At 39.8% G+C, this 21,933-nt stretch overlaps 1 pseudogene; it reads right to left on the reverse strand.

The window, feature by feature from the left end:
* Positions 1-18,152: 18,152 nt before the first annotated feature.
* Positions 18,153-19,456, reverse strand: LOC104668659 (annotated as a pseudogene).
* Between the last annotated feature and the right edge of the window lie 2,477 nt (positions 19,457-21,933).

Raw genomic sequence — 21,933 nt, forward strand, 5'->3', positions numbered from 1 at the left:
CATTAGTATGGGAGGTTGAATCAATCAGAAATAAAGTCTGATTTTTGTTGCTGCTATAGTTAGCTGTCCGCAGTGCAATACAGTCTCAATTCCTCCAGCTTTGGGCTTCTTCTACCTTGTTTACAGGGGGGCCCAGAGTCTGAAGAGTTTTCATTACTGTTCCTGCTCTACTAGCAGTTTCTGACAGGCCTTGCCCACCTGTGCCGTAGAAAGTCTCCTCCTGTATTCTTTCCTCTCCTTTAATGGAAGACTGCTATTCTTGTTATTTAATATGAGATTTGTGACAGGAACAGCAAATTCTTAGTTTTACTGGTCCATCCTCATTCTTAGGCAAGTCTCGTGTGCTTGTACCTCAGTGTGGGGCTTCTCACTCTGCTTTGTATCAGTGGAGGTCTTGGGAAAGAGAATTTGCTGTCCCTCCTCCAGGGGTAGCAGATCTCACCATTGTATGAGTCCATAAATCTGAGCCCGAGCAGATTTTATGCCTCTCTCTTAGGGACATACAGCTTCTACTTCTATTCCTTCTTCAGTGGTAGTGTACTTTTGCCTGCAGTCAGTGAAAAGAATGGTACTCTTCCCTTAGTGGGCTTTACTTAGTTCAAGATACCTGATCATGGCATTTGTTGGGGGAGTTTCTTGTCTCTTTGTTAGGGGCAGACAATTTTTGTTTCTATGTTTCTACTTTTTTGTTAGTGAGAAGTTTCTTCTTCTTTTTTATTTTTTTGCCTAGGACCTGGGACAAGGGCATTTTGGACACCTCTCCTAGAGACAAACAGTGGATCTTTGCCTGGGCCCTGAGAGGGGGCAGGGTTTCCTGTCCCTCTTCTAGAGACTGAAGGCTTCTGCTTTCTATAAAATAAGTTGCTGAGGGTTTGGGGTTTCTACTCCACCAAGGGTGACCTCCTGCAGATTTTCTGCTTTGCTTCAAAGCTTTCTCAGGAGCATCTGGTATGGAAAAGAACTTTCAAGTGTGTGCAGACTCCTCTTCTATCTAGAGCTCCCAGGATTCCAAGCTTTCATGTTAGCTCACATTAGGCCTTTAAAAATTTGTTAAAATTTTAGCTTTCTTCTCACCCAGTTTTATGTTTGCCATCTCTTTCCCCTGTGTTCTGCCAAAGGCAAAACAATTCATGCATCCTGTTTATCCTCAGAGAGGACTGTCACGTTTTAGAAGTCAGTTACCTTGTTTGACTTTCCAATTCAGTTTTCTGGTGAGATATAGATGACTCAGCTTTTTCTCATTGTTGGAGTAGGAGTAATTTTTCTTGCAGCATTTATGTCCTAAGACTTACCCCAAATTTGGATTTGGATTTCAAAGGTTGAGTAGCAGACCAGCAAATAGGGATGGTAGGGCAATGGAAAGCATCCTGAATGAAGGCATAACATGTGAAAAGGTAGGGAGGTGAAAGCAAAAGTTTCTGTCTATGCGAAATGATTCATCTTTTCTAATTTATCTTGGGCCAACTTGACTGGTCCATATCTATCTATGGGAGAGAAAACTGTATTTTTATTATTGAGGATTCTTTAGTATGGATAGACCTGACTTTGACTAATTTGGGAGCTGTCTGAATTATCGTGCAGTAATTAGGCTGATTGCTGGGTATGGCTTATGGAATCAGTCTTGTAGGTCCGAGCATATAAATTATGCTTCAAAACCATTTTCAAAATTAAATTGAGGTTTTGGTAAGACACATAAACTGTTTGAAGCCAAAGTTTCAGTGTGACAGCTATACTCTTAAATTTTCACGTGTTAATTTACTTTTTATGCATCTAAACCATTTCTTCCTAACCCAACTTAAAACAGTAAAACAGCAGCAGTAGCAGCAGCAGCAGCAACAACAATGCCTGAATTCAGTTTTACCTTTTATTCTTTGACTTACTCTTAGGTTGGGAATAGTAGGCTATATATTCCATGTGACATGTGACATAATTTGCTTCCATATTTAGACTTTTCTATGACTTTCCTGGTTAGTTATTCTGTATTTTACAGGGAACACTAAAATTGGTCCTGAAAACTGGTGGTTCCCAATAAAGAAATCAGGCACAGTGTATGCCTTTTTTTTTTTTTTTTTTTTTTTTTTTTTTAGATGGAGTCTCACTCTGTCACCCAAGCTGGAATGCAGTGGCACAATCTCTGCTCACTGCAACCTCCACCTCCTGGGTTCAAGCAATTCTCCTGCCTCAGCCCTCAGCCTCCGGAGTAGCTGGGATTATAGGCGTGCACCACTATGCCTGGCTAATTTTTGTGTGTATATATATATATATCCTGACCTCGTGATCCCCCTGCCTTGGCCTCCCAAAGTGCTGGGATTACAGGTGTGAGCCACTGTACTAGGCCATGTATGCCCTTTTTAGGAAAATTTATTAACGAGATGATTCCAAAATGAAACATTTTGTTGTAGTGGATCGAAGATGGCTACAAAATCCTTGACATTTTTCCTGTTGAGAGGTAAGGTCTGTGTCCCCTAGGCTTGAGTCTGGGTGATCTCTGTGACTGCTTTGACCAATAGAACATATAGAAGTGCTGCTGTAACAGTTTCTGGGTCTAGGCCTTGAAAGAAAGGTCTACTTCTTGCCTCTTGGAATTTCCTCTTTTGCAACCCTGTTCTACTGCGTAAGAAATATAATGATCCTGAGATTGCCCTGCTATGAGGAAGCCCAAGCTAGCCATGTGGAGAGGCAGCAAAAGAACTGCCCAGTATGAGACCTGTACTAATTTCTGACCTACAAAATAATAAAAAATAATAAAATGGTAAGTTACAAGATTTAGGGGGTAGCTTGCTCTGTAACAATAGACAACTAGAACTTTAATCTTAAAAGCTTATATAAAAATGTAAACTTCTTAAAAAATCCTTATTTATAATCATGTAAAGTTAATTTCTGGCAAAATCTAGAACCTTCTAACTTGAGTGACTTGGACAAATTTAACATTCTATTTGGGTATTTTTAACTATTCAAAAAATGAATTTGTATGCTTATATCAAACATAAATGTTAAATTTCTTTAGAAATGTATTCTTTGTTCTCTTTTAAAAAAAACTAAATGAGTTTGACATATTACAGTATTATGTTGTATTTTTCAGTAAAATGAAATGTAACAACGCCACAAATACAAATCTTTTCATTCTGTGACTTGTTTGAACAAGAATTGTATACTATATAACATGGGATTTAAAAAGGAGAATGTGGATGATAAAGAAATGCTGCCTCTTTTACTGATAGTGCTTTGGGCACAAAAGGAATTTGTCCAGTTTATATGTTCATTTTATAAAGCTAAAATATCCAGACATATAGAGAAGATAATTATTTCTAGATTTCCCTCTTTGAACGGAAACATAAGCTATTAAAGATCAGTTGATGTCATATGTCTCTATCAGAGGTTATAAATTAAAATTTAGTTTACAATATAAGTAAGACCTTACAAAATATAGAACAGCATTTTCATGTGGAATTAAAGTTTTCCTAGAGTCTTCATTTGAAAAATTATTCTTAAGCATATAGGAGCTAATAAAGAACTGTTTTTATAATGAGCATTTTTCTTTTTTTTTTCTGATATCTATGTCAATGGAAAAGAACCCCCCAAATCAATGGTGCTCCTTCCATATCGTGCAAATGTGATTCCAGAGCACATTTCTCTGTCTTAATCACTGAAATTATTTGGCTATCAAAGCCATGCACAGTTCATGATTTGACTTTCATCCCTTTCAGACTTATCCATGATATTGCTCTGGCCTTGAAAACATTAAAATGGCCTTTGTTTGATATTCAACATGTAATTTCAGAAAGACACGTTCATTTTTAAAATTGAGACTGAGTATTTAGTGTGATAGAAGAGTCTTAACAAGGCCTGCAAATAGAACCACATTTTCCAAGGGTGGGGGTAGGGGTGAGGATAGGTTGAGTAAACAATAAAATGGCTGAGGGTGTATGTGTGTGTGTGTGTGTGTGTGTGTGTAGAGACAGAATGTGCAATTGTAGAGTGTGTCTGTATATACGTGTGCATACATTCAACTTTCTTCCCTATAGTGGCTAAAAGACATTCTTTAAAATAGGGGATATTTAGAAAAGAAAATGTTTAAAGTCCCTTTTAATATAATTATTCTAAATGTGCTAGTTTGGGAAATATCTTTCAATCAGCTGTTCCTAATAAAGGGGCAAGAGGCCAGATGTTCTGTGACAAATCAGACTTGTTTTGACAATGGGAGTTGCAGAACCTGGTTTGGAAGCATCCAGACATTAAGAGATTAGATGTCACCTGCCCTCTGTTAACCTAGCCCTTCTGTATGAAGGTATTTTTCTACGTTAAATTCATATAAGAATAACATTGTTTTATGTTTTCAAAATAGAAATTAAGTGACTTTCTGATCAGTGTGTCCAGGCTTTCATGCTGCTTTCTGACATCATCAGTGAGTGAATAGTTTTTGTGCAATTTCTGCCTGTGGGTTCTCCTACAGAAGGAGTTGTATTTATTTGGTTTCTCTTCTTGCTCTGGGTCTTGCGAGGCATAGTGATAGGGCTGGTGTGGAGGTCCTGACAAGTTGGGGGTTCCTCTGGATCGGGGCTTTGGGGACTCCTAAATGTCCCGGCAGGGTGTCCTAAACTAACATGGGTCTTAGGAGAGGAGGTGATTTTCAGAAGACTCCACCATGCCAGATGACCCAAATTCACTCCATGAGACACAGTGTTCCAAGGGTTGTCACACTGTCCTTGACACTGAATAGACCTTAAGTAATATGAGAGAACACCAAGATTTCTCCTGGCCTCAATGAATAATCAATTTAATGACATTTCAGGATATAAAATTGATAGATATTTCATACGGGAAGACATCACATACAAACTCAATTTATTAACAAAAACATCTTTTACCCTTGATCTTTTTCAAGACTGCTCTATTAATATTTGTGTTTACCACCATGGCATGTGTATACCTATGTAACAAACCTGCACGTTCTGCACATGTATCCCAGAACTTAAACTATAATAATAATCATAAAAAAATTTGTATTTACAATTCTGATGTTTGTGTGTGAAATAGTTTGCCATTATGCATTCTTAAGAATGCCTTCCCCAAATCTTCATTTCTATAGAAAAAATGAATATGTTTGTGCCTCTGCCTGAGAAACCCTTTGAAACATCCTGGCTTGATACACCTCTAGCTGAAAAGTTGGTGAACCTCTCTGACTCCTAATCATATTACCCCTGCCCATGATCCTGCTTCTATTTTTGCTGTTTTTCTTGGTGCACCCTCATGACTGGCGCCCCCATATGATAAACTTGGCAGCTGTGGTCATGCAATCAGACCACCGCCACCTCTTTAGCCTTATGCTGTCAGGAGTGTGCTCCAGGGACCAGTGACACTGAAGAATTCCACAGGTCATCGTCACTGGCCTAGAAAACCGGAGAGGTTCTAGCTTTTGCCCACGGCTTGCGGCAGTGACACAGCTCTGTTTAGCACAGCTAAAGCATTCAGCAGCCCAAGACATGGTTAGAACGGCCACCTCAATGCCGTGATGGTGTAGGAAGAGCAAGCCGTGTTCTTAAATGTAACATAAAAAACCCAAGTCACCCCAACCGCCACTTTCCCCTTTTGCCCTTTGATGACAAAGCTGTAATGCTGTGATTCTGTTGTGGGAAATACACAACTCATTCCAAATTATTTTCCAAAAGGTACGAGTAAGCAAATAGCAGAGGCATCCCAAAGGACCTCAGTCAGTCAAATGTGGGTTCGCTTACTTCTTGTTTGCAGTTCCCCACTTTGATAAGAAAATCAACTAAGACACACAGACAGAGGTTAATTCCCTCGCCTGGAAGCTAAGCTGTAATCCAGGCTATTGTTTTTTAGTGAGCTCGCACTTGCTGGAGACGTGTTAATGTCTTGATAAAAGGACAGGGAAATTATCACTCACTGATTTGTGTTTTTAAATTTGGAGTTTCTAAAGTAAGACTACTTAACGGTACAGGCATGCCCATTTCCAGGACTGGATCTGCAGCTCCTGCATTTGATGTGTAACCTTGAGGGCTTCCTGTGAGGTAATTATCATGCTGGGATGAGCTATCTCCCATAGAAGAGTACACCTGCCTCATTCTGCTAACAAATAGGCCCCTGCCTTCTAAAGACTGCCTGAGCTGACTTATTATATCTCTCCCATCAGCAGAAAGACTCATATCATCACTGGGCCAAAGGTGAATTGCCTAGAGACAAAGTTGGAATGAATTTTTTGCAGTCCCATTTCACCAGACATTCAAACCACTTCATTCTGAAGAGCAGAGACCTTTAACTCTGTCACATATTTATATATGCTTATAAGGCCAGGGAAGGGTCTTTCTGCAGATCTGCTCCAGATGAATGCACCAAAATAGTATTCCAGAAGAAATCATGTCTGCCTCACAAACCTTTCTTCCCCAATGTTAATACTCTGAGAGAAGAGAAATACAGTTGCTGGCTTTTTTTTTAGTTTACTTGCATTTTGGAAGTTGGATGTATATACATTTGTCATGTGGTAATGGGCACAAAATTTCAAGTCCAAAAATAATATGGAGTTGTGGTAGGAGTGAGGGCTACATGAATGTCCATTTAATCCTGAAAAATGGACTTTTTAGTTGATGCCTGTTTTCCATATAAAATGTGGCTTTGTTTTTTTTTTTTTTTTAATAGTTTTTCTTATTCCCTACAGCAAAAGAGGCTAATATTCATTTAAAACCCAATAACAATTAAAACCCCCAATAACAATTAAAACCTACAATGAACAACTGCTCTAGCTTTGTTTATTGCATGCATAAATAATCATACTTCAATGAACATGTTAGTATCTGTGATCTCTTCCTGGATTAAGGTTGCCTCGAGACTGCTTTGGCTACTGTAAATGTGACATGAATTACGCTCAGGAAAATGTGTCTAACATGCTGGGTTTGAAGTAAATTATTTTCTTCTAATATACCTACACAACTGTCACAAGGAATTACACTGCAGATTTAGTGATGTTAAGTGTCAATTGTAATTTGGTGACAGCCATTTTATTGGCTATGCATACTGCTCTGCTAGGACTGCTTCTCAGTATGGAGGCCACCGTATCATTAAAAACCAGTGATCCTTCACTGATGACATAATTTGACTGGCAGAGAGAGGAGCAGAGAGGGGCTTGCTTCCACCTGCACAGAATCTGCTGTATGTCAGAGATGAATTTGCCTTCAAATTAGAAACAGCACTGCAGATGAGGGGCTGTGATTTTGCTTGAGTTCTTTTAAGGCGTTTTTCTGGAATGGTTACTGAGCAGCTGATAGAAGTCTCTTTTAATATGTCAAACATATATATTATGCAGCCTGTAAACATTTCAAATATTTTTAGTCATAGCTTACAGTGAGTTATCTATAAAACAGTTTCAGCTGAATTGAGCCACATGTGTTTCTGCACACTCATCCATCCATTCTTTTGTCTATAACTTTGTCTTTGGCATAGGTTTCAAGAATAAAATTTATGTGATAAAATGGTAACCAAAGAGAAAAAAAAAAACCCTAAAACCCAACCCAACACATAAAAACAAACCCTAACAAAACACAGCAAGGTTTCATTTCAGCCCAGTGTTTCAGCAGGTAGGATAAATCATTGGAGCTATGTAAAAATCTACAGTGAGAACAGAACTATAATCATACATTCTGAAAATTTTATAAACTGACAATTCAAGTTATGTGTTTTATGCTAATATACATTGTGGTAGGTTCTAATAAACTGTGACTCACTCATAAATAGTAGGAAAGCTGACAGCATTCACACGCGAGCACATACATAGACTCACAAACACTCCGCACTTATGCAGGAAACAGGAAATAGATTCCGATACTTGCTTAGTGAATTTAAATCAATATAGCTGCATTCCATTTTCAGTATTTAAATTAAAATTTTTTTGCTGCAAGGCACTGTAAGGAACAAAGCAAAGTACCTTAAAAGAAAGTGTATCGCTCATAATTTTAGCTCATTTCACACCTATTTGACAGCTGCTCTTAGCCAATTGGTTTCATTGAAAATGCTGAGAATATTCACCTATTAGAGTCCTGCCCTTCCATGTGGGGACCATTCCTCTTAGATACACTTTATTAGCTTCCAACATGGAAAAACAACTTTTTCCCTCCTCATGTGACTGACATTTACCACTATTTTCCTCTTCTCTTAACACAGCATTATTTATTTATTTATTAAGAAAAGAAACTTTCCAGAACAATAAATAGCATAAATTATTCAGCCAACTTCAGTCCAGCCACATAAATCATACTCAAGCAGACAAGCTACTTGTGACAAATGCTTTGTCTAACAGAAATATACCACTGAAGGTTTAATCAGAGGCTCTAAACATTTCAGACTTCCCCATTTTTATTCTTGGCCAGAAACTCTATTTCTCCATCTACAGAGGCTCTTGAGAATGTTCTTTTTTCTCCCATGAGAATATCGTGATCATTTTCGCCCACAGTAGGGAAGAGGGTGTTAATAAAAGTGCACTTTTCTGAAGAAAAATTCAAATAGGGGTTGGCAAATCTTCTAAATTCTTGAAAGCATATTTCAGGGCCAACTGTGGCTATGTTAATAGCTTTTCACATGATGGGCCGTCAAGTCCTACTTTTCTTGACTGGTCAGAGGGTTCCCACATTGACCAAAGAAAAAGTAAACAATTTGGAAGCAGAATGAATCCAGTCTAGCTGACAAAATTGGGAGACAGGGGTTCCTCTTTCGTCTTGTCATGGGCTCTTAAGGCTTCTGAGACTTCAGTTTTTTTTTTATCTGAAGCTTCCTCCTTTACTGCCTTATTAATATAAATGGGATCCATAAAAATGCTTGATTATACCATGGTAGGCTAAAATATGCCCATAAAAATTCTTTTTTTGGTAAGCTTCAAATAATGGTGATTTTTTTTTCCAGTAAGAGGAATGAAATCTTAGTTCCCCTAATACTTTAATTGCCAACTTTTTCCTTTCATAATGTTTAACCAATTCCTGGACTGTCAATGATTCAAAGCATTTATGTTACTGGGGACATGTGCTATTCAAAAATACCTTGAAACTTTATATATATATATACACACACACACACACACACAGAGTAAGTGCACGTGTGATTTTGATAGCCATTTACTCTGAGGGAAAGGAGATTGTGTTATCTACTTTTAAACCATTATGAAAAATTGGGAGAAGGTGGGGATAACCTGGCAGTGGCAATGGCAGTGGCAGAGCATTCAGGGATTGTGGTCTGGGGGTACAAAGGTAGAGAACTTGTCACAAAAAAATGTGTCTACACCTATGACACCCCCACCGCTGGTGTGGGAAGGCAGTCTCAGCAGGCCAGCACCCCCAGCATGTGTGAAGGCACCCTCAGGGACCCCAGAAGGAAAGGCACCACCTGGACCTCCCTGGGGGCCTGTTTCTGCAGTGGTTTCTGGATTCAGCCTTGCTTGCCTTACAAGCTCTGAGTGAATTGTGGCCCAAGCAGCTGTGGCTATGGCCCACGTGACCAAGTATTTGTTTCTGATGCACATGTGGCATTTTGCCATAAAAAGGTACAGCACATGGATCTCCAGAGGAACATGCATCAAGTTTATTTTCTGACTAGTAAATGAATAAATTTTTCTGACTCAATTGGGAATGAAAGGAAAATAACCTGCCTTTGGAGCTATCCCAAGATCTGATTCCTTTGGAGCAGTTCATGTAATTTAACAGCAACAACCCAGTCATCAGAGAACTGCAGCATAGTATATAGCCAACTATAAGCCTCGCAGATGAGCGAACTCTGGATCCACAGGGCTAAGAAGAAGTAGGTAGCTTTGGGCAGTACTTGGTGAGAGAATTTAGCTCAGGGAAATGTCAGTAAAATTCCCAGCATCCTGTTTTAGATAGACACATTTAAATCCCCAGGTTTTTAGAAGACAATAGTAGAATGGAATCTTGGAAATACTTTGGTTGTGAATATTGTCTGTCCAGAGTTTTTGTCAATTTGGATATATTTGTCATCTATTTTATCAGGGTAAGTGTGAAAGAAATTGGGGAGAATCCATAGTAGCATAGTGAAGATGCTAAAGAAGTCAAGTGCAAGAATTGGGATCTTATCCCAATAAGATTTCAGAATTTTTTAAATAAAAGGAAAAAAGTCAGTTCAATGCAGAATTTTATGAAGTTTTCAGTGAACAACTGCTCATTCTGAACTTCATTTCTCTTAACCAAGTCATCGCTGTCCATAAGTAGGGTGAACCTATGTCCCAGTTTACCCAGGACAGTTCAGTTTATGTCTAATGAGCAGGCTTAATTATTAAGAATACCCCCTTTTATTCTCAAAAGTGTCCTGGTTTGGGAGATAAATTAGTCACCCTAACCATAAACAAAGCTCTCTTTGAAGTTAATAGATTTGTATAAATGATGAAAGCTGGAAAAATTTGATTTGTTTTTCAAATTTGTTCTTCTAAAGTCATAGATTGAGCAGGCAGGGTACGTGGAGACCAGAGCAAACCATGCCTGGGTGAGAACACGCCTAGGCCCTGTGTCTTTCTAGCAATTGCTGTCATTCTGTTTTGTATTTTTTTCTCAGAACTGCTTTGAGGATATTTTGAAATGTTTTCAGATAAACTATTTAGGACTTCAAACAAATTTCAGATTTTCTTTATAAGTTGTAATAGTTAGAAAAAAACCCCTGAATAACTGGTTTTTATGACTTGCTTAAATTTTTGTAGAGAGTTGGGAATGGAATCAAATTTAATTTTACTTCATTGTGAAAATTATCTTGGGTGGTATGTTAGAATAGATTCTAGTCTTCTGAGGGCAATCAACAATGAATTATAAGTAGGGTATGACCAATGGATTCATTTTTTATATGGCATGGGAGAAGTTCCGGTTGTGCCAAAGTTAAAAAAACTGCCAATGAGTTAAGAAACAACATGATTAAAAATGTTTGTAAACAGGGTCACTACTAATTTTAAAATACTTGAGCAAGATTTTTCATAAAATTGGAAATTTCAGTTAATCATACTACTTATGTTAATTCCCTAGATGTTAAAAATTACACTTCATTGCTTGACAGACTTTTATGATTAAATACATGTTGGTTAATGTAAGGTTGCTGTAAATAATGATTTTTTTGTGTTTTTTTTCCCCAAAGCATGCATTAAATTAATTACTTTAAAATGCATACATGAAGTGATTCATTCAAGGTCTTTGGGAAAACAGGAAATGTGGAGTACTGGTATTTTTTTTAGGAATATTATCTTCTAGTTTGGTTCACTTATTTGCTGTGTAACAAAACTCTAAATTGTTAATTGAGGAAACACCTGTTTTACCTGATTTTCTTAAGTGCACTGGATGGATACTGAATGCCTTGAAGCAAAAGTCTTATTAAACCAAGGATCCCATGATATGGGCTACAATGGATGGATTATTGCATCGAAGAGAATATTATACTAAAACTTCACTGCATCATGGTCCTCAGGGACTTTGCTATAGAATTACTTGTAAATGGAACTATTTTATAAAAACATCCTTCTGATGCTTCAGAATTTCACAGAATTGGATCAGAAGAGATACTTTGTTGTAGATAAGAAATTGATTGGAAGAGAAAAGAAATATTAGAAACAAATGGCCATTTCTTGATGTGAAAAAAGAAAAGGAAATGACAGGCCACATAGAGCCCATTTTATTTAACCTCTCTATAAACTGCCTGGAGAAACTTAAAAGATAGAAATGTCCAAACTCTGTGCTGTCATTTTCTTGGCCCAATCATCATGTTATACTCCTCTGGCATAGCCATAGGTGTGTGGGCAGCATGGGACCTGAGCTATCCCAATAAGAGGACTTCGAATACTGGACTAGAAACACTTTCTCTGAAAAAGTTTGAACTTCATTTATAGCTGAAGCCATCTGACTTCTCCCACGGGAAGTTAGCTTTAGAGTAGTCTATCGGACACTTTAGGGTAATGTTACTGATAAAATTGCTGTGAGGATTTAATATGGAGATGCTACACTGTGAAATTTTCAAGCTTTATGGTGACTTGAAAATATGGGCTTTTGGTCAATAAAAAGTCAAGCTCATGAGAACAGGTTGAAGGAAGATTTTACAACCTAAGCAAGTAGCTCTTATGAGCAACGACTCAATACATCTTTGTTTTCTTTCTCCATTGCTGATCAGTTTCCATTCTCTGATTTGTCTCCACCCTTTCAGTTTGATACATGGATTGGTTTCCTTCTAGGTTCCATGGCCCAGCGCTTGGGAATTCCCTATCTATCTACCAAGGGGCATGAGAAAACCCCATTATCAACCTTCACATGTTACTGTGGCTGATGACTGAATAGTACCCGGCTATCTCATGTTATTAGAGCAGTTTTACCTAATCACAAAGTAGCTGGACATTCCAATCATTCCTTAGTTAAGTACAAATTTCCTTTGAGGAAAACCAGATTCAGGGGCACAAGCTGTGGGAGCTTGTATATTCCAAAAATGACCACAACAAGATTTTCCCTTCAGCATGTTTTCCAGAACTCTGCCTTTGTTAGTTAGCTTTAATGCTGCTAATAAAGACATACCCGAGACTGGGCAATTTACAAAAGAAAGAGGTCTAATGAATTTACAGTTCCACATGACTGGGGAAGCCTCACAATTATGGCGAAAGGCAAGGAGCAGCAAGTCACACCTTACGTGGACGGTGCGGTCAAAGAGAGCAAGAGCTTGTACAGGGGAACTCCTTTTTATAAAACCATCAGATCTTGTGAGACATATTCACTGTCACGAGAACAGCACGGGAAAGACTTGCCCCCATGATTCAATTACCTCACACTGGGTGCCTCCCACAACACGTGAAAATTCAAGATTACGTTTGGGTGGGGACACAGCCAAACCATGTCACTGCCACTCCCCCAACAAAAGGCAGAGTCTAGGTCTCTTCCCCTTGAAGCTGGATGGGCTTTTGTGACTGTTTCAAAAGGAATAGAGTATGACAAAAATGATGCTATGTGATTTCCAAAGCTAAGTCAAAAAGAGGGGAGACAGCCTCTGCCTGACTTCCTCCCTGTGGATACTCTCCATGAGAACCCAGCCAGTATGCCACAAGGAGGCCCAGGTTATGTGGGGAAGAACCTGGGCTCCCCCCAGCCAACAACTGGCACTAACTTCTCGCCCTGAGGGTGAGCCATCTGTCTTGCATGTGGATCATCCTGCCCTCCATTGGGCTGCCCCTCCTAATACTGTGTGGAGCAGAAATGAGCTTTCCCTGATGAGCCCTGTCCAAATTGCAGATTTGAGAGCAAAAATAAATGATTGTTATTGTTTAAATCATTGTTTTTCGTGGTTTGTTATGCAATTGATATTAATCCTCACCAGTGTATGAGGTCGTGCTGCCATCATGCCCACTTTCTAGAGAGGAAACAAAAGCATCCCAACAGGTGAGTAACTTGTCAAGGCCACCCCAGTGATAAATGCTAGAGACAGCTTCTAGAGTTGCCCCCACAGTGCAGCTTTTCACAGAGGGTAGAGGACTAGCGTATCAGTTACGACTCACAGTATGGTGGTAAATAGGGTGAACTCTGGAGACAAACCACTGGAATTTGAGCATATAAATAGTGCAGAGCACTGCTCTTGATCCTGAGGGAATCAGTATGGAACAAAACAAACAGATGTCCCTGCCCACGTGGAGCTTCCTTTCCAGTGTTTTGGCGACAGTAATGAAGAGCCCTTAGTATATGCTGTGGTTTGAATATTTGTCCTTTCCAAAACTCATGTTGAAATATAATTGGCATTGTAACAATATTAAGAGGTAGGACCCTTAAGAGATGATTAGGCCATGAGGACTTTACCCTTATAGATGGAATTAATGCCATTATAAAGGGCGAGTTTGGCCCCCGCTTGCTCCCTCCTTGTCCTTCCACCTTCTGTTATGTGATTATATGGTGAGAAGGGCCTTGCAAAATGTTGGTGCCCTGATCCTGGATTTCCAAGTCTCCAGAGCTGTGAGAAGTAAATCTCTGTTTTTTATAAATTGCCAAGTCCCATGTATTCGGTTATAGCAGCACAAAAAGGACTAAGACAGCATATAAGGCATTTAGCACAGCGCCTGGCTCATAAATGAGACATGAAAATTGGTTGTTGGTATAATTGTTGAACATTAAGAGAGTGTGGTTATTATTTGTGATCCTCATGTTATGAACAGTGCCACTTGTCTATTTGAGCAGTCAAATAGCTTGGAAGGGTAACAACACTTGATTTGTGTGAGCAGAACGTGAATTTGAAACTGACTGAGATCATTCTAGCAAGTCATATAGTACCGGTATTTAATATTCAAATATTATATGATGGCCTCTAGGACCTTGTGGACCTATGAAAAGGGGATTATAAAAATAATTTTATAGATATTAAAAAAGAAACTTCAATAGAAAAATAAAGTAAAATCTAGACTATCTGTTGTGTAATGGTGGGCAGGGACTGTGTTGATGATTGAAGTCAACAGATAGTTCTCAGCTTCCCAGTTTGTCCAATCTTTTCCCAGAGCTGATAAGCAGCAAAATTGGCTGGTTTAAATTTCACTTCCTTTTATTGCTCCCTTGGAGATGCTAATGAATAATAGACAAGGAGAGGCAGAGAACTCAGGTAATTAGTCTGTTGTGGATGTTTAGACTTGGAAGAGACCTTTGCGACTCCTCTGATCTAGTTGCCTCATTGCAGAGTTTAGGAAACTGAGGCTTAGAAGTGCTAAGTATCCTCATGACACGTGACTGGAAGTATTGGAGCGGAAACAAACTCTTGAGGCTTTGGCTTCTGGTCCTGCACTTTATAGCTTCTCCCGATATTCACTCAAGCTTCCCCTCTCTTCTCCTCTCCTCTCCTCTCCTCTCCTCTCCTCTCCTCTCCTCTCCTCTCCTCTCCTCTCCTCTCCTTCCATGTTTTCAATTCTTAATCATCTGGGTCCTGTGCACAAGTAACTAAGTGAAATTAAGATTTCTTTTTTAATATTGTAGTCAGTGAACAAAGGACCAGAAAGGAGCCAGGATTTTCCTTTAGCCAGAGACTAGGAAAACCAGCCTCTGTGCACGTGCTTAGGCAACTGACTCTCCCTGGAGTGCCCAGTGCCCACTTTATTCTCACCCACCTCCTTCCCCACATAAGACTGTTCATTCTCATAGTCTGACTGTGATGCCATGAAGTCTTCTCTGACCACCTGGCTGAGCTATTGAGATGATTTCTTTCTCCTTCTATCTTGTATTACAGCCCCACATAGTTGCTTCTATTCTAAATTGTAAGCTCCTTTAGAGTAGACAGGCATTACAGCAGATGGGATAATGTAGTAGCAGCCATGACTACACCAATCTGTACGTGATATGATATGTATTGCATGTTCTTCCTAGTTTGGTAAGAAGTTTTCAACATGTCCCTCTCAGCACTTTGCAGTTAGCCAGCTGTATGGTATTGTCATATTTTCAGAGTGCTAGTAGCAAGAGTAATGAGTAATGGGGGAAAGTACTTTTTATCACACAATTACTAATATGCAGTTAGCATATTAAATGATTGAATTTATTCACTTTGTAAACACTTATATCACTTACTAAGTAAAAGAAAGCATGTTAGACTCTGTTTTAAATACAAAGTGGAATAAAATTACAGAGTCTTTTCTACTAGTGAATAATAATATGTTCAAACCTTCTTTTGTATAATGCTTTTTCAATCCCTTCCAGGAAGGAGACGGAAGTCGAAATAGGAGTTGGAGAGGTAGGTTGTTGTAGTTTTATTTCCCTTTACAGCCGCTCGTTGGAAACAAATGTAGAGAAGCAGCTGTGCTTGGGCTTGTGTAACTTGTAACATATGCAGCCAGGATTAAGAGCTGAGCAAGCCAATGCTTTAGGGTTATCCTTTCTTTTTCTTGCCATTTTAGGCATCAGAACCTTGATTTCCATCGTCATTTGTGTCCACCTAGTTCAGATATCTAACTGAAACAATATTTGAAAGGGCCATAAAATTACACAATTATAAAGAGAGTTAAAACCTTAATTGAATAAAGTAGACCCTACACAAGAATGTGTGTGTGTGTGTGTGTGTGTGCGCGCGCATGTATTCTGAATATTTGAGATTAATTTTTCTCCACTAGGAACTAGTAAACTAGTAAGAGGTAGTTTAGAGAATTTTTTTTTCTTTTCTTAGATGCTCTAAATTGATCTTGTTTTTTGCCCAGTTGTATTAATTAGGTCACTCCAAGAGTCGAATACACAATCATTTCAATAAAATGTGGTAACTTCTACAATTGAGATGTATATAAAGATCACAGGGAAGGAATCCTGAATTTGGCCTGTGGGAACCAGAGCAATTTCTTCACAGAGTAAACTTTCAGTGGAGCGTTGAGAATGAGAAGATGTTTTCTATATGTGCAAGTGAGAGTGGGGAATCTTAAATTGAGTGAATGGCATTGATTCAATTACTTACCCACTGAACAGTCATTTATTGACCATCTTCTACATGCCAGAAACCTCTACATGTGGTGAATGCTGTGGATACAAAAACGAAGATATAGTCCAGATATCAAGAACTTGCTTGGGGAGAAAGACACAAATAGATGATTATAAAATAAGATTGTGGCCCGGGTGCAGTGGCTCCTGCCTGTAATCCTAGCACTTTGGGAGGCCAAGGTGGGTGGATCACGAGGTCAGGAGTTCAAGACCAGCCTGACCAACATGGTGAAACCCTGTCTCTACTAAAAATACAAAAATTAGCCAAGTGTGGTGGCGCCTGCCTGTAATCCCAGCTACTCAGGAGGCTGAGGCAGAAGAATTGCTTGAACCCAGGAGGCGGAGCTTGCAATGAGCCAAGATCATGCCACTGCACTCCAACCTGGGCGACAGAGTGAGATTTCATCTTTAAAAAAGTGTGCATGGATGCTGGGTCAGTAGCTCATGCCTGTAATTCCAAAGCTTTGGGAGGCTGAGAAAGGGAGATTGCTTGAGACCAGTGTTCAAGACCAGTTTAGGTGACATAATAAGATCCCATCTCTACAGAAAAAGTTAAAAATTAGCTGGGCATGGTGGCATGTACCTGTAGTCCCAGGTACTCAGGAGGCTGATTGCTTGAGCCAGTAAGTGAAGTCTGCAGTAAGCTATGATTGCACCATTACACTCCTGCCTTGGTGACAGAGCAAGACCTTGTCTCAAAACCAAAACTCAAAAAACAAACAAACAAACAAAAATGTATGCTCAGAGAATCAGAGGTATAATGGAAAAATAAAAAATGGAGTGAAGGTAGGTGAAAGCCAGCTTGGTTTGGTATGAATATACCAATTTATGAGGAAATTTGAATGCACTTAAGAGATGGCGGATTCTATAGTGTCTTTGATGGGAAACTATTGAGAAATTTATGCAGTTAGATTTGCTCTCATTTAATATAACAATATCACTTTCAACAGTGTGAAGGGGACAGACACAAGATATGAGACAACTGCAGTAATTCAGGCAAGAAGTTATGTACACCATGACTGGCAGAAGCAGTGAAGATGGAGAGAATAAATAAAATCTTTTATTCACAGATTTGATATAAGGTTAAAGGAGAAAAATACTTACAGAATAAATATAAATAAATGCCAGGGTTCAGGTTTTGCAATGGATGAGAGACAGAACATGTAGACCAAATACAGTCTTGAAAGGAAGATGATGATTCAATATCCTTTGGCATTTTCAGATGAATATAATTGGAGAAATTAGAGTTAAGAGTCTGAAGATCAGAATAGTGCTATGATTAATTTAGGTTGGGGAGGTAGAAGAGAGCTGATGGTAGGTGATAACACTGCTTGATAAGTGTATGTAGGATGAGAAGAAAAGAGAGACAAGGATAGAGTTTGAAGAAGCTTCAGAACATAAAAGGAGGGTAGGAGATGATGAGCTTAAAAGGATTCTGGAGAGCAATAGCCATAGAAAGGAAGAGAAAAAAGAGAGTTTCATGTTAGAAACCGTGAGAGGACAGTGTTTCAGTGAAGGATTTAGCAACATTATTAGACTTCAGAGAGATCATGTAAGGTAAAAGCTAAAACTATTGGATATTCTTTTGTCTTTTTTTTTCCTGCATCCGCAAGTGCTCAGGCTTTATTTACAATGCCAACACTGCAGGGAATTAACAGCCTCCATTTGGGCCTCTCTGGTCAAAACCACCTTTTTAAGTCAGAGGCTCAGGCCCAGGCCTTCCAGGTCATGGTACTCTGCCCTGAAGCCAGAGAAGCTGATGGACTGGCAGGCCAGGCTGGGCAGGTTCATGAGGCAGGCGGTCTGCATGGCAGTTAAGTCAGGGACAGTCACCAATAGCCAAAGCTGGGGGTGCTGCCACAAAAGTAGACATGTGGGCACGCTGGGAAGAAGAACGGGTCGGTTTTGCAGAAGGGGTAACAACCTAGGGTGTCAGGGATTGTGGGCTGATGTGACGGACCCGCGGGGTCCACTCCAGGATCTCCAAGTGATCCTCCATACTGCTGTATCTGAAAATGTCACACGTTCTGTCCCGATGTCCCCAGGAATCTGACTCCATCAATGGTGGCCTGGTAGGGTTTGATGACTAGCTGGAGCATGGAGTAGGCAGTGGCCAGCGGGAACATGCAGGGGTGGAGGGGCTGCTGGGGGAGTGTGTAGTTGGTGGGATCAAACTTGCCAGGCATCACGTCCACCGGCATTGAGGCGCTCAGCTGCAGGAGGATCTCATCCAGCATCTTCGTGACCTCCACGCTGTCTGCCTGGGTTTTCTTGGTGAGGTACTTGGCCTTGTTGATAGAATCTCTGCTCTGGGTGCTGTGGCTGAGGGGGTTGCCGGCAAGGATGACCCGGGAGACGTGGGCGGCGCTGTAGTGCTCCCCTTCGTCCCCAAGCTACCCTGTCACCACGTCCACCAACAACTGGGTGCCCAGCAACCTCTCGCCCCCACCTCCACCCAGGCCAGGGCCAGACACCAGCAGCAGGAACCTATCTGTGTCAAGCAGGGGTGCGGGCTTCTGGGGAGCGAGGTCAGCAAAGCAGTGGTCTTCCATCAGAAACTTCCCGTCGTCTCTCACGGAGCCAAACACGGCCAGGACTGTCCCTGTAACCAATTTTGACACGTCAATAGTGCCTTTTAGTTTGATACGCTGCAGTTCATCTTCCAAGACCAGCTCGTCATCTGGGTGGATGTATTTGCTGCGAGGAGGCTGGTGGAGCAGGTTGTGCTCCTAGCTGATCTCCTGCAGGATGGAGGGCTGCAGCTGCATGGACTTGAACAGAGTGCCCGCCAGACAGCACTTCTCCCGGGACTGCAGCTCACACAGCTTCTTCACTCCCACTCCCCTGCCCCAGTGCTGCTGGGCCCGGTTCTCCAGGAAGGGTCTCATTTGGATGAGGCGGGTGGCATAAATATGGGAGTACTGCCGGCTAAAACCGTGCTTTCCGCGAGGCGCGCCGCATCCCCAACTATTGGATATTCTAAATGGATCATTGATGGACATGATATAAGTTCCTTTCCGTAGAATTCTGTGCACTTCTGTTTATTCCTTGACCCATTGTGACTTTCTGTGTGTTATAGTGGGTCAAGGAATAAACAGATGTGCAAAATTGAGATTTTGAAAGTGAATTTCCTTTCAAGTTATAGAAACTTGTAGGCAAACAGAAGAGCATATTTAGGGTAGTGCCTATGGGGTGTTTGCATGATTAAAGAAGACTCTTAAAAGATACAGTGATGATGTTCATAGGTTTGCGTAGTGAGGGAGAAGGAACCATGGAGAAGGGAGGCTGAAGGATGAATAAAGGAGTGGGGATAATTGAGTGAACAATAGCTCTGAGAGGCAGAGGGATAGAGAATGAAGTTGCTGATTCGGTTTTGCTTGTCCCATGCTTTTCTTGTCCTGTAACACACTAAACTGGGCAGGACGCTTCTTTGTAAAACCTGAATATTAACTTGGTTTCTGTATTTATCTCCGCGGTGTTGAATTGAAAGAAACACAGTCTAGCCACCAAAAAAGTAAGTACATTTTTTTTAATTGGTGCCCCTCTAAAAATGCCCAGGGCAGGGATAGTACCGTCCTAGCTTTGAGCAAAACTTTAAAAATTTCTCTTTTGGCATCTCTTTCCCTTGACAATTTTTTTTTTTTCACTTATTACAGCTGCATTTACTACATTTTTCCATAGTATATTATTGGACAATGAAACAGACTACTCTTCCTTTTTCAACCTTTCTTTCTCTTCCCAAAGTTACACGCTTTTGAATCTGGCATAAAAATCTCTCCTGCTCCCTCTCTACTTTCCAAAAGAAGTTCGCCCTATTAGTGTGAGGACTTGATGATGGATGGAAGAGAGCAGACAGGCACATGGAAATAAGAGGAATTAAAGCCAAATAACCGACCCACTAGTTGTCAAACTTGAACATTCATCAAAAACACCTGGACAGCTTGTTAAAGCCCCCGTTACTGAACTGTACCCCTAGAGTTTCTGATTCACTAGGTCTGGGGTGGGGTCTAAGAATTTGCATTTCTTTAGGTTTCCATGTGTTGCTGATGTTTTTGTGGGACACACTTTGAAAAACCACTCAACTAGCTCGCTTAATAGGCAGCAAATCAGAGCAGACTTGGGAACAATGGAATAAGATTACTAACATGAAGTATGAGGCACAGTCTTTATTACAAACAAAAGGGCAAGTCTGCTTATTAGAAGACCTGAAACAAGATCTGCTTGATGCTGAGCTCCTGACTGGCCCAGGGTCATTTACTCCTTGCAGGGCTTCACTGGGTCCACAGTGTGATAAAGAGGTACATATAGGAGTGGTAACTGGCTGAGCCAGATGTTAGGACTGGAGGGATTCAAAGATGAACAGGGAGGCAGGCTTTTACAAATTAGTTTTACAAAGGACAAGCAACTGAGGCAAGTGAGGTAAAAATTAGTATTTCAATATTTTCCCCAGAGAGTCTCAAGAAGTTCTGTGACTCATTCAAATGTAGTTTTGCAGCCAGACATAATTTTCTGACCCTTTAAATGAATGTTTTTTTTCCACCTACAATGTGTCTATTTACAAGCAATTACATAGTTTATGAGTCTAATGTCTATGATAGCTTTACCAATTTTGAGAAGTAATAAATTCCCAAATGCATGTCTTAATCTATGTAATTATGTATAACTTTAGTGAAATTGAAGCCATACATTTCTAGTTCAAGTTAAACAATCAAATTTCCATATTGTTGAATAGCTAAACAGATTTTATGCTTATGATATCCCTTAAGAACTTGTTAATGTACATTTTACAATGTTGTGTTCCACAGAAAACATTGACTTATGTCCAGGTAAACAGATGCCAGAGCAGGGAAGAATATTATGGGAATGAGTCTTTATTTTCATAAAATTCTCATATAATTTTAACACAGGTGAAAAAACATGTCTCATTTCCCTTAAGATTTATCTTTTCTAAGTAAGTAGTATTTAGAATTTCATGTTACTGTATCTATTGCTATGCAGTTGAGCAAGTTAGATTGTAAGGAAATAACCATATTGGAGAGAAGAGAAAAACAACAGACACATAATCACCTAAACTTTGGACAAACCTCTGAAATGGAAGCTAATCTAGAAATGAAATCACAATAAAATTATAAATTTATGGAGGAAAAGCTGGGAGGTTAATTTTACCCTTTAAAACCTCAATGAAGCACAAAATTCAGGGGAAAAACTAATAATTATGACGAAGAATTGTAAGATTTGGAACATCAACTCAGCAAATGAAGACATTACCACATGGCAGACATTAGCCAATAAAAGGCATCCAATCACTCTAAAATGAGCTCGTAACACAAAATGTGAGCACTGTGGATTTCCAGAGAGATGGTGCATTTATTAAAAAAAATCCATTTATTACTTTCTACAACTGAACTCATCCAATGCACATTTACTGAGCATAGACAACGCATGAAGAGCACAGACAATGGGCTTGCACTTTGTGTGA

Source organism: Rhinopithecus roxellana, chromosome 3 (assembly GCF_007565055.1).
Source record: "Rhinopithecus roxellana isolate Shanxi Qingling chromosome 3, ASM756505v1, whole genome shotgun sequence".
Lineage (NCBI taxonomy): Eukaryota > Metazoa > Chordata > Mammalia > Primates > Cercopithecidae > Rhinopithecus > Rhinopithecus roxellana.